Source organism: Leptinotarsa decemlineata, unplaced genomic scaffold, assembly GCF_025532065.1.
Source record: "Leptinotarsa decemlineata unplaced genomic scaffold, Ldec_3_MD MMD2_tig00026340_RagTag_RagTag, whole genome shotgun sequence".
NCBI lineage: Eukaryota > Metazoa > Arthropoda > Insecta > Coleoptera > Chrysomelidae > Leptinotarsa > Leptinotarsa decemlineata.
Genome location: NW_027412694.1, coordinates 4,640,237 through 4,645,719, shown reverse-complemented (window position 1 = coordinate 4,645,719; position 5,483 = coordinate 4,640,237).

The window sequence follows — 5,483 nt, the reverse complement described above, 5'->3', positions numbered from 1 at the left end:
CAAAAAAATATTTTTTGAATGTTTCCTACACTAAATTAGTCAATTTCTACTAATTTTGGGGTGATAAAAACGAAAATAACAATGAAAAATTTTTATTAGCTCTGGTTTTTGAGATACACAGTACTTAATCTTAAAGAGTAGTTATACTATACGTGAAAAGTGAAAGTACATAAAACAATATTGTTATGTTTCTTTTAGAATATTTTAAGTACAAAATTAATAAAAAAAAACATTATTCTTAGTGTTTTGACAAATAAAAGAAGTTTGTACCACCAAATTTCAATTAGGTCCATCCGATTCATTGTAAGGTCGCTGTCGTTTAGCTTGTCTTTTATAAAACACTTCTGGAGCATCCCTACACACAGACCAGCAGTAGTCTGCAAGCATTGCTTCATTCCAACGGCCCTGATATCTCTGTTCCATTAAGGCAATGTCTTGATGGAATCTTTCTCCATGTTCGTCACTCACAGCTCCACAGTTTTGTAGAAAGAAATTAAGATGAGAGTGAAGAAAATGAATTTTTAAGGACATGTTGCATCCAAGTTGGTGGTAAGCTTGAAGAAGCTCTTTAACCAATGCTGTGAAGTTATCATCTCTTTTGTTACCTAAAAACCCATGTACAACACCCTTAAAGGCTTCCCAGGCTCTTTTTTCATTTCCTGTTAAAATCATGTCAAAAGTAGGATCATTTACGATTTCACGGATTTGAGGCCCAATAAAGATGCCTTCCTTGACTTTAGCATCACTCAACTTGGGAAACTTTGCTCTCAAGTACTTAAAAGCTTGTCCTTCCTGTTCAATGGCCTTCACAAAGTTTTTCATTAGTCCCAACTTAATATGTAATGGGGGAAGGAGAACATCCTTAGGATCTACAAGAGGCTCGTAAACTACATTTTTCTCATTAGGGTTTAGGTCTCGTGTAGGCCAGTTCATTTTTTTATAGTGAGATTTTCTATCCCGACTGTCCCACAGACACAAAAAACAACAGTACTTGGTGAACCCTAATTGCATTCCTAGGAGTATAGCAATGACTTTCAGATCACCACAGATGTGCCACTTGTGTTGTTCATATTTGATTAATTGGAGAAGTGTTTTCATATTTGTATACGTTTCCTTCATGTGAACTGCATGACCTATAGGAATAGAGGGTAGCTGATTTCCATTATGCAGAAGTACAGCTTTTAAGCTTAGTTTTGAAGAGTCTATAAACAGTCTCCATTCAGATGGAGTGTGATCCAAATTCAAGCAGTCCATCAAACCATTAACATCAGAACAAACTACGACGTTTTCTTTTTTCTCAAAAAAGGAAGCAAATCTTTTTGACGCTGTCTGTACTGAGATATTTTCACATCATGTTTTAGAAGATTCCACTGTTGTAGTCTTGACCCTAACAGCTCAGCCTTTTCCTTAGACAAGCGAAGATCTCTTATAAGATCACTCAACTCTGCTTGACTAATTCTGTGCGGATCACTAGACCTATCGCTTACCTCAAAATCAGGGTCATAGGATGTAGAAGGATGGGTTGCTCCTTCTAAACAGTCTTCATCACCTTCCTCTAAAATTTAATAGTTTTGGGGTGGAGAAGGGACTAGCAAATTGTCTGAGTGTGGTACAGGCCGAAGAGCAGATGGGAGATTAGGGTATTTAACCGTTCCTCTTTTCTTCATAGATGAACCTTGCTTAATGGGGGGAGTTAAGCAGAAATAACAGTCGTCTGTATGATTGGTAGGCTCACGCCAAACCATAGGTACTGCAAAAGCCATTGCCCGGTTTTTATTTTTCAGCCACTCTCGCAATATGACGGAACAAGAATTACAACATTTATGAGGAGCCCATGATTTATCTTGATCCCCAACTTTCACACCAAAATAATGTTCATAGGCTGTCTTAACGATAGGTGTCATTTTACGTTTCTGAGACTTAAATGTTATTTCACCACATATATAGCAAAAGCTATCGACAGAATTCACACACTTTCGAGGCATTTCAGATCAGCACTTAAATTAATTTAAAAATCAACTTCACACGATAATTTCAATAGCAACCACGTGCGTACAATTGACAAACTCACATAGGTTATGTTTACTACTTAAGAACAGCTGATGAGAGGGGTGTTATGTAAACAAACATGTGTACCAACTGTTGGTAATGAAATATTTCATTCGTTGAAAACTCAATATACATATACATAATATAATGATACTATATCTTGAAAACAAGAGCTAATATATAATTTTTATTTTATATAATTTATTTAATTTATAAAATAAAATTTTATTTTATATAATTTTATTTTCGGTTTTAACACGTGGAAATACATTAAAATCATCTAATTTCAACCCCGAAACAAAAACTTTGTTGTGTTGTGTTATAGGTTCGGGCCACAGAAACCACTTTCTGATATAATTAAAATTCTCAGACTCATGCATTTATCATTTAAGTTGTTACTCTTTCAAAGTTACTGACAGAACTGCTGCTATCGTGAAGACGGGATGCTTGTATATTTTAACCATCACTATATGAGTGGCTGGACAAGCAAAAAGGAAGGTTTCATATACATAACTTGCTCCACAGAGGCATATCTTTTCCTGCTCGAATCAGAAAATTTCATTTTACCGATTTTGAAGATCTACTTTTACATCTTTTTAAAATACAGGAAGAAAGAAATTGATTTCAGAATAAACTCTCTACAAGGATGTGTAGAAAGGAAGCCATCTCGAAACAACAACTTCTATATGAACATTGATTGTCATATTCTCAAAAGTTTGACTTCATACATGAATAATAATAAGAATAGGAAAATTCAATCGAATAAGGCTGTCGAGTTATTATACCTATATCATAATTTTTTCATTTTCCAGATATATATTTTTCGACTTGAATTGAATTATCGGTAATTCAGATATAACATCTACAGATTAATAATGACAATTTATTATATATCACTGATCCAAAACCTCTTCATTCTACGATACTAATCGATTCTAATCATATTTCAATTTTCAGTAACAGTTGCTTTGTTGAATGCAGTTTACCGTGTTCTGAATGAGCATAATATTTCGTTCAGCTTTAACGACAGGAAAACAGAAATTGTGACGTGTATTGATATCAGCATTGTGCTTATCATAGTTGTATTTGGTGTAATAACATTACCCGGCAATGTCAGAAAAATTTTGAAAATCCTCAAATGTTTGAATCAGGTGAGTAATATTCAAGTCGTCCACTGCAATAAGTAGTAGGTTACATAATTTCTTCATCTCCAATCGTAATGGTTCTTTTCAAATCTACCTATCACATTCAATATTAGAGAGGACCGTTCTTCGAAAAAAATGGTGTAAAATGATTCAGATGCATTTTCAGAAAAAGATTAAAAATATTGAGGAAGTAATCATGTTAATATTTCAAAATTTGAATTCGAAGATGGCATTCAAAAAATGGAAGGATGTACCAAAAATTAAGTACCTATAGTTCCAATTTGAATAGTTCTACAGGGTGTCCCAAAAGTGTTAGTACGGGGTAGTATCTACGAAGCTAGTGAAGCTGAAAAAAAAGAATTTTGACAGTTACATGTTTACAAAAAAACTTACTCTTTCACACATTTGAAGCTCATTCATCCTTGCAGGGATAGCAACAGGGAGCTGCGTCCTAAATCTCAAATGAATACCTATATCGATATGTATCTCATTTAAAAGGCTTTGAAAAAAAACAAATATTTCTGCAAGAACCAGATGTCTCTACTCTCACATATTTACGATTATTCAGAAAGGTTGATAACTCCTTGACAGTCGTGAAAAAAGTTTCATTTCATAAGATGTTCAAGGTGTCCAGAACCAACCTCTTGACAATAATCTATTGAAATTTATTCTTTCGTCAACCAGCCATCGCCCTCCTACGGAAGACAACCGCCCTTACGTTTGCCAGAATTCAATCAAAAAAGTTCTCAGGATATGTTCTGGGTAGAACTTTGATTTTAACATTTCTTTTTAAACCTCTTTTATACTTTGGATGAGCACTTCCCAACATCCTACCATGTAGAGTGCTAGAGGAGGATTGAAAAACCATTGGTTTTTTTTTCATTGCACAAAATCGTAGTATTTGACCCTGATTCAATTTCTTCAGTTCTTGAAATGTTCCCTTTTCAGCTCCTATGAAGTATTTTCCACTATCAGTAATAGATCTATAGAAGTTCTGGCCCAAAATCCCATGTATTTTCTTATGGAGCTTAATTCTGAACCTTTTTGGACCTCAGGCCCACTTCACACGAAAGGAGTAAAAGTCAGCGCCTCGTCTCTACCAGACGTCCATTATGTGTAAACTGAGCCTTAGCCTTCAAAGCCCACTTCAGACCATCTCCACTTTTCCACTTTTACCGTCATTCAGTCAACCAATCAGCTATCACGCATAGAGCGGGAAATTCAAACCAGTAGATGAACAAAGAGACTTCTGGCCCACTTGGGAGTGGGGGTAACTTAATTTTCAAACCGGCAACGCTACATTACTCCATAAACATTGATTTATTGTACAACTGGCAATACCTGCTTGCACTAGCAACCGGTAAAACCTCGATCTCCATCTCTCTTTGCATCGTCACACGCGCCTCTCGCTCTTACACACACATACACATCTTTACATGAAATAATAATTATTTCCCAAATCTAAGTATATTTTCCTATCTTCAATATGATAATGACGATTACAATCTACGGAAATAAAAAAAATGCTGTCAAGTATAATGAATGAGTCAATTTCGGTCCCGACAAAACTAACGTTATAAATACCCAACATTCGCAGTTAACTTCAATAACTTACGATGGTGTAGAGGCTAAGGACAATGTCTACGGCGCGGACGACCCAGGTTCGAATCTCATAACTATACACTTTTTTTAATTAAAATCACGTGACTGAAGGGGGCCGAGGGAGCTGATAGGTTAGGTGGAGTACCAAGGGGGCCGATAGGTTAGGTGAAGTACCAAGGGGGCCGAGGGGCGGAGTTCCACGCTTAAATCGCTACTATACTCGTTCCATCCTGCGTCGATTTCGATGACGCTGATAGGTTACCCCCACTCCCAAGTGGGCCAGAAGTCTCTTTGTTCATCTACTGGTTTGAATTTCCCGCTCTATGCGTGATAGCTGATTGGTTGACTGAATGACGGTAAAAGTGGAAAAGTGGAGATGGTCTGAAGTGGGCTTTGAAGGCTAAGGCTCAGTTTACACATAATGGACGTCTGGTAGAGACGAGGCGCTGACCTTTACTCCTTTCGTGTGAAGTGGGCCTGAGGTCCAAAAAGGTCCAGAATTAAGCTCCATAAGAAAATACATGGGATTTTGGGCCAGAACTCCTATAGTTCTATTACTACTATCACTATATAATTCTTCAGAAAATCCCCTCCGACATTCAAAATGATGAAGTAAATTGATGAATGAATTCGTATTTGAATCAAATGCTATTTCAAGATGAATAGCTCTAGTGACCATACAGGTGA